Consider the following 8,507-nt stretch of genomic DNA (forward strand, 5'->3'; position numbering starts at 1 on the left):
TGGGTCCAGCGTAGCAGGCAGGCAGGATTTCAAGTGAGAAAGAACTAGTCTTTTAAACCCCTTGGAAGTTATTGGGGGAAGTTATCATTCACTCTGCTCAGCATGTGACTGACGTCCGAATTGGAAAGTACAAGTGGGTTGTCGTCGGTGGAGGATCGTTTATTGAAGATATCAATATCATCTGGTCGAAACGAGCGTAGAAGTTGTTCAGCTCATCAGGGAGTGAAGCACTGTTGGTAGATGGAACAAAGCTAGTTGGTTTATAGTCAGTCAGGGTGTGTATTCCCTGCCACATACGCCGAGGGTCAGAGGAGGTAAAGTGCTCCTCAATCCGTCGTTTGTAGCAGTGCTTGGCTATAGCTATTAGTCTCTTCATATTTCCAGGGACTCCAGTGGGCGGTACAGAGGACGCTTGTACCCTGAGCGCTTGTTGATGCATTTCAGGACAGAGTTAGTGTAGGTGTCCAAGTGGATGTGTGAGCCTGTGCAGGCTCGGGCAGCATACTCACTCCAGTCGGTGTGCTGGAACTGTTGCTGAAGGAAGGAGTCAGCCCCATCCATCCAGAACTTTACAGTTCTGGTTGAAGGCTTAATCCTCTGCATGACTGGAGTGTATTTGGGAAGCAGGAACAAAGAAAGATGATCGGAAAGTCCAAGATGGGGGTGGGGTGTTGTTTTGAAGCTGGTTAAAGTCGAACCGATGCTGAATCCGGTGTTTGTGCAGTGAATGTTAATTTCCAAAAGTGTCTGTCTGTCGTAACTGTAGTTCGCAAGAGTTATTTGCGCAAGAAAACTGGAGATAGCTAAGTACAGAAGTATAACATCACTAAAACCGGTAAGACGCTGAGCCTCGCAGTGTGATCGCGATGCCATCTTGGTCCTGGAAGACCAAGGACCATTTCCTATAGAAATCAAGGTCCCAGAATCTGGAGGAAGAGAGGAGAGGCACGGAATCCACATTGTTCGAGCTACCCTGTAAAGTTTCCACAGTCAGTGGCGGTTTGGTGTCCCATGTCATCTGCTGGTGTGGGTCCACTTTATTTTCTGAGGTCCAAGGTCAACGCAGCCGCCTACCAGGGAGATTTAGATTACTTTATGCTTCCTTATGCTTCCAAGCGAGGTGGGTTAGTGCAGTGTGTAGTGCTGTTGAGATAGCGTCCTCGGTGGATCTGTTGCAACGATAAGCAAACTGGTGTGGGTCCAGCGTAGCAGGCAGGCAGGATTTCAAGTGAGAAAGAACTAGTCTTTTAAAGCACTTGGAAATTATTGAGGTGGGTTATGCAGTGTGTAGTTCTGTTGAGAGCGAAGACACCCGCAAGTTCCACAGCACAAGCACTCAGCACACGGCCAGGTACACCATCAGGGCCAGCTGCCTTCCGTGCATTCACTCTACTCAGCATGCGACTGACGTCCGAAGTGGAAAGTACAAGTGGGTTGTCATCGGTGGAGGATCGTTTATTGAAGATATCATTATCATCTGGTCGAAACGAGCGTAAAAGTTGTTCAGCTTATCAGGGAGTGAAGCACTGTTGGTAGATGGAACAAAGCTAGTTGGTTTATAGTCAGTCAGGGCGTGTATTCCCTGCCACATACGCCGAGGGTCAGAGGAGGTAAAGTGCTCCTCAATCCGGCGTTTGTAGCAGTGCTTGGCTATAGCTATTAGTCTCTTCATATTGCCAGGAACTCCAGTGGGCGGTACAAAGGACGCTCGTACCCTGAGCGCTTCTATGCTGAAGGATGCCATGGTAAGAAATCTCAGACCACCAGTCTTGTTTTTTGCCCTTCTTTTGTACGCATTAGGTTTTTCCATTCATGTGCATCTGCTTTTGTTTTTTTTGTGAATCAGGACCGGCGTTTGTAGCAGTGCTTGGCTATAGCTATTCCTCTCCTCAGGTTAGCTCTGACCAAGCTGTATGCTTCCCTGCATCCTGATCTGAAGGCAGCATCTCTGGCTTTGAGCAGAGTGCGAACCTCTCTGTTCATCCAGGGCTTCTGATTATGGAATGTTAATTATTATGGCAAACTTAAAATTAATGATTAAGTATCACCAGGAAGAAAGATCGACGCTCAAAGAATTCTTTGAGGAGAAGAGAGGAATAAGACAGACAGTCAAAGTCAGTCCACACAGTTGTTGATGTGTTTCAGGACAGAGTTAGTGTAGGTGTCCAAGTGGATGTGTGAGCCTGTGGAGGCTCGGGCAGCATACTCACTCCAGTCGGTGTGCTGGAACTGTTGCTGAAGGAAGGAGTCAGCCCCATCCATCCAGAACTTTACAGTTCTGGTTGAAGGCTTAATCCTCTGCATGACTGGAGTGTATTTGGGAAGCAGGAACAAAGAAAGATGATCGGAAAGTCCAAGATGGGGGTGGGGTGTTGTTTTGAAGCTGGTTAAAGTCGAACCAATGCTGAATCCGGTGTTTGTGCAGTGAATGTTAATTTCCAAAAGTGTCTGTCTGTCGTAACTGTAGTTCGCAAGAGTTATTTGCGCAAGAAAACTGGAGATAGCTAAGTACAGAAGTATAACATCACTAAAACCGGTAAGACGCTGAGCCTCGCAGTGTGATCGTGACGCCATCTTGGTCCTGGGAGACCAAGGACCATTTCCTATGGATATCAAGGTCCCAGAATCTGGAGGAAGAGAGGAGAGGCACGGAATCCACATTGCTCGAGGTACCCTGTAAAGTTTCCACAGTAAGTGGCGGTTTGGGGTCCCATGTCATCTGCTGGTGTGGGTCCACTGTATTTTCTGAGGTCCAAGGTCAACGCAGCCGCCTACCAGGGAGATTTAGATTACTTTATGCTTCCTTATGCTTCCAAGCGGGGTGGGTTAGTGCAGTGTGTAGTGCTGTTGAGAGCGAAGACACCCGCAAGTTCCACAGCACAAGCTCTTAGCACACGGCCAGGTACACCATCAGGGCCAGCTGCCTTCCGTGCATTCACTCTGCTCAGCATGCGACTGACGTCCGAAGTGGAAAGTACAAGTGGGTTGTCGTCGGTGGAGGATCGTTTATTGAAGAAATCAATATCATCTGGTCGAAACGAGTGTAAAAGTTGTTCAGCTCATCAGGGAGTGAAGCACTGTTGGTAGATGGAACAAAGCTAGTTGGTTTATAGTCAGTCAGGGCGTGTATTCCCTGCCACATATGCCGAGGGTCAGAGGAGGTAAAGTGCTCCTCAATCCGGCGTTTGTAGCAGTGCTTGGCTATATCTATTAGTCTCTTCATATTGCCAGGAACTCCAGTGGGCGGTACAAAGGACGCTCGTACCCTGAGCGCTTCTATGCTGAGGGATGCCATGGTAAGAAATCTCAGACCACCAGTCTTGTTTTTTGCCCTTCTTTTGTACGCATTAGGTTTTTCCATTTATATGCATCTGCTTTTGTTTTTTTTGTGAATCAGGACCGGCGTTTGTAGCAGTGCTTGGCTATAGCTATTCCTCTCCTCAGGTTAGCTCTGGCCAAGCTGTATGCTTCCCGGCGTCCTGATCTGAAGGCAGCATCTCTGGCTTTGAGCAGAGTGCGAACCTCTCTGTTCATCCAGGGCTTCTGATTAGGGAATGTTAATTATTATGGCAAACTTAAATTTAATGATTAAGTATCACCAGGAAAAAAGATCGATGCTCAAAGAATTCTTTGAGGAGAAGAGAGGAATAAGACAGACAGTCAAAGTCAGTCCACACAGTTGTTGATGTGTTTCAGGACAGAGTTAGTGTAGGTGTCCAAGTGGATGTGTGAGCCTGTGGTGGCTCGGGCAGCATACTCACTCTTGTCGGTGTGCTGGAACTGTTGCTGAAGGAAGGAGTCAGCCCCATCCATCCAGAACTTTACAGTTCTGGTTGAAGGCTTAATCCTCTGCATGACTGCAGTGTATTTGGGAAGCAGGAACAAAGAAAGATGATCGGAAAGTCCAAGATGGGGGAGGGGTGTTGTTTTGAAGCTGGTTAAAGTCGAACCGATGCTGAATCCGGTGTTTGTGCAGTGAATGTTAATTTCCAAAAGTGTCTGTCTGTCGTAACTGTAGTTCGCAAGAGTTATTTGCGCAAGAAAACTAGAGATAGCTAAGTACAGAAGTATAACATCACTAAAACCGGTAAGACGCTGAGCCTCGCAGTGTGATCGCGATGCCATCTTGGTCCTGGGAGACCAAGGACCATTTCCTATGGATATCAAGGTCCCATAATCTGGAGGAAGAGAGGAGAGGCATGGAATCCACATTGCTCGAGGTACCCTGTAAAGTTTCCACAGTAAGTGGCGGTTTGGGGTCCCATGTCATCTGCTGGTGTGGGTCCACTGTATTTTCTGAGGTCCAAGGTCAACGCAGCCGCCTACCAGGGAGATTTAGATTACTTTATGCTTCCTTATGCTTCCAAGCGAGGTGGGTTAGTGCAGTGTGTAGTGCTGTTGAGAGCGAAGACACCCGCAAGTTCCACAGCACAAGCTCTTAGCACATGGCCAGGTACACCATCAGGGCCAGCTGCCTCAATCTTTAAATCTAGATTAAAAACCTACCTTTTCAAACAAGCTTTTGGTTAATCACTCACCTTCAGGTTACTCCTTCTCTATTGGTGTTCGGGCTGGTTTTCATATTATCACTGTTCTGTATTAATCCTGTCATATCACCATAGCTACAGCATTCTTAGTTAGCTTTGTAGTACCTGCCAACAACGCTGTCTGTCGCTGGGTTCTCTTGCCTGACCAGTGGAAGCTTTTTTCGCAGGACAAATTTCCCCGTTCTTTACCATGACCCTACTAACCTTTTGTATTTTTATTTTGTTCCCTTTGTCTGGCTTTCTTTCTCCTGTCTCTCTCTCATGCTTTGAGATGTCCTGCTGCTCTCCAGGTTTTGCCCTGATCCAGCCCGTGTCCTGTACAAGATCCTGGCCTTGCTAAGACTCATACATCACTAATATCATCATCCTCACCATTTTCATTTCTACTTCTCCATCATCACTAATATACTACATTTATATTACTATAACCCCTTCACTTTTACTTCTGTTCTCTATTGTGTCTCCGGTGTCGACCCGAGGAGGATGGGTTCCCCGTATGAGTCTTGGTTCCTTCCAAGGTTTCTTCCTCGTGTGCTGAGGGAGTTTTTCCTTGCCACTGTTGCCCCTGGCTTGCTCATAGGAGGCTTGGACCCGGATCTCTGTAAAGCTGCTTTGTGACGACTTTTTGTTGTGAAAAGCGCTATATAAATAAAATCTGATTGATTGATTGATTGCCTTCCGTGCATTCACTCTGCTCAGCATGCGACTGACGTCCGAAGTGGAAAGTACAAGTGGGTTGTCGTCGGTGGAGGATCGTTTATTGAAGATATCAATATCATCTGGTCGAAACGAGTGTAAAAGTTGTTCAGCTCATCAGGGAGTGAAGCACTGTTGGTACATGGAACAAAGCTAGTTGGTTTATAGTCAGTCAGGGTGTGTATTCCCTACCACATACGCCGAGGGTCAGAGGAGGTAAAGTGCTCCTCAATCCGGCGTTTGTAGCAGTGCTTGGATATAGCTATTAGTCTCTTCATATTGCCAGGAACTCCAGTGGGCGGTACAAAGGACGCTCGTACCCTGAGCGCTTCTATGCTGAGGGATGCCATGGTAAGAAATCTCAGACCACCAGTCTTGTTTTTTGCCCTTCTTTTGTACGCATTAGGTTTTTCCATTTATGTGCATCTGCTTTTGTTTTTTTTGTGAATCAGGACCGGCGTTTGTAGCAGTGCTTGGCTATAGCTATTCCTCTCCTCAGGTTAGCTCTGACCAAGCTGTATGCTTCCCGGCGTCCTGATCTGAAGGCAGCATCTCTGGCTTTGAGCAGAGTGCGAACCTCTCTGTTCATCCAGGGCTTCTGATTAGGGAATGTTAATTATTATGGCAAACTTAAAATTAATGATTAAGTATCACCAGGAAGGAAGATTGACGCTCAAAGAATTCTTTGAGGAGAAGAGAGGAATAAGACAGACAGTCAAAGATTGCGTGAATCCGGTGTTTGTGCAGTGAATGTTAATTTCCAAAAGTGTCTGTCTCTTGTAGCTGTAGTTCGCAAGAGTTATTTGCGCAAGAAAACTGGAGATAGCTAAGTACAGAAGTATAACATCACTAAAACTGGTAAGACGCTGAGCCTCGCAGTGTGATCGCGATGCCATCTTGGTCCTGGGAGACCAAGGACCATTTCCTATAGAAATCAAGGTCCCAGAATCTGGAGGAAGAGAGGAGGGGCACGGAATCCACATTGCTCGAGGTACCCTGTAAAGTTTCCACAGTCAGTGGCGGTTTGGGGTCCCATGTCATCTGCTGGTGTGGGTCCACTGTATTTTCTGAGGTCCAAGGTCAACGCAGCCGCCTACCAGGGAGATTTAGATTACTTTATGCTTCCAAGCGAGGTGGGTTAGTGCAGTGTGTAGTGCTGTTGAGATAGCGTCCTCGGTGGATCTGTTGCAACGATAAGCAAACTGGTGTGGGTCCAGCGTAGCAGGCAGGCAGGATTTCAAGTGAGAAAGAACTAGTCTTTTAAAGCACTTGGAAATTATTGGGGTGAGTGCTACAGGTCGAAAGTCATTAAAGTCTGAAGCAGTAGAATGCTTAGGCACAGGCACAATAATGGCTGACTTAAAGATAGATGGTACAGCTGCCTGGGCAAGCGAAACATTAAAGATGTGAGCGAAGACACCCGCAAGTTCCACAGCACAAGCTCTTAGCACACGGCCAGGTACACCATCAGGGCAAGCTGCCTTCTGTGCATTCACTCTGCTCAGCATGTGACTGACGTCCGAATTGGAAAGTACAAGTGGGTTGTCGTCGGTGGAGGATCGTTTATTGAAGATATCAATATCATCTGGTCGAAACGAGCGTAGAAGTTGTTCAGCTCATCAGGGAGTGAAGCACTGTTGGTAGATGGAACAAAGCTAGTTGGTTTATAGTCAGTCAGGGTGTGTATTCCCTGCCACATACGCCGAGGGTCAGAGGAGGTAAAGTGCTCCTCAATCCGTCGTTTGTAGCAGTGCTTGGCTATGGCTATTAGTCTCTTCATATTGCCAGGGACTCCAGTGGGCGGTACAGAGGACGCTTGTACCCTGAGCGCTTGTTGATGCATTTCAGGACAGAGTTAGTGTAGGTGTCCAAGTGGATGTGTGAGCCTGTGCAGGCTCGGGCAGCATACTCACTCCAGTCGGTGTGCTGGAACTGTTGCTGAAGGAAGGAGTCAGCCCCATCCATCCAGAACTTTACAGTTCTGGTTGAAGGCTTAATCCTCTGCATGACTGGAGTGTATTTGGGAAGCAGGAACAAAGAAAGATGATCGGAAAGTCCAAGATGGGGGAGGGGTGTTGTTTTGAAGCTGGTTAAAGTCCAACCGATGCTGAATCCGGTGTTTGTGCAGTGAATGTTAATTTCCAAAAGTGTCTGTCTGTCGTAACTGTGGTTCGCAAGAGTTATTTGCGCAAGAAAACTGGAGATAGCTAAGTACAGAAGTATAACATCACTAAAACCGGTAAGACGCTGAGCCTCGCAGTGTGATCGCGATGCCATCTTGGTCCTGGAAGACCAAGGACCATTTCCTATAGAAATCAAGGTCCCAGAATCTGGAGGAAGAGAGGAGAGGCACGGAATCCACATTGTTCGAGCTACCCTGTAAAGTTTCCACAGTCAGTGGCGGTTTGGTGTCCCATGTCATCTGCTGGTGTGGGTCCACTTTATTTTCTGAGGTCCAAGGTCAACGCAGCCGCCTACCAGGGAGATTTAGATTACTTTATGCTTCCTTATGCTTCCAAGCGAGGTGGGTTAGTGCAGTGTGTAGTGCTGTTGAGATAGCGTCCTCGGTGGATCTGTTGCAACGATAAGCAAACTGGTGTGGGTCCAGCGTAGCAGGCAGGCAGGATTTCAAGTGAGAAAGAACTAGTCTTTTAAAGCACTTGGAAATTATTGAGGTGGGTTATGCAGTGTGTAGTTCTGTTGAGAGCGAAGACACCCGCAAGTTCCACAGCACAAGCACTCAGCACACGGCCAGGTACACCATCAGGGCCAGCTGCCTTCCGTGCATTCACTCTACTCAGCATGCGACTGACGTCCGAAGTGGAAAGTACAAGTGGGTTGTCATCGGTGGAGGATCGTTTATTGAAGATATCATTATCATCTGGTCGAAACGAGCGTAAAAGTTGTTCAGCTTATCAGGGAGTGAAGCACTGTTGGTAAATGGAACAAAGCTAGTTGGTTTATAGTCAGTCAGGGCGTGTATTCCCTGCCACATACGCCGAGGGTCAGAGGAGGTAAAGTGCTCCTCAATCCGGCGTTTGTAGCAGTGCTTGGCTATAGCTATTAGTCTCTTCATATTGCCAGGAACTCCAGTGGGCGGTACAAAGGACGCTCGTACCCTGAGCGCTTCTATGCTGAGGGATGCCATGGTAAGAAATCTCAGACCACCAGTCTTGTTTTTTGCCCTTCTTTTGTACGCATTAGGTTTTTCCATTTATGTGCATCTGCTTTTGTTTTTTTTTGTGAATCAGGACCGGCGTTTGT

The sequence above is a fragment of the Hoplias malabaricus genome, unplaced genomic scaffold (genome assembly GCF_029633855.1).
Source record: "Hoplias malabaricus isolate fHopMal1 unplaced genomic scaffold, fHopMal1.hap1 scaffold_73, whole genome shotgun sequence".
In the NCBI taxonomy this organism is placed as follows: Eukaryota; Metazoa; Chordata; class Actinopteri; order Characiformes; family Erythrinidae; genus Hoplias; species Hoplias malabaricus.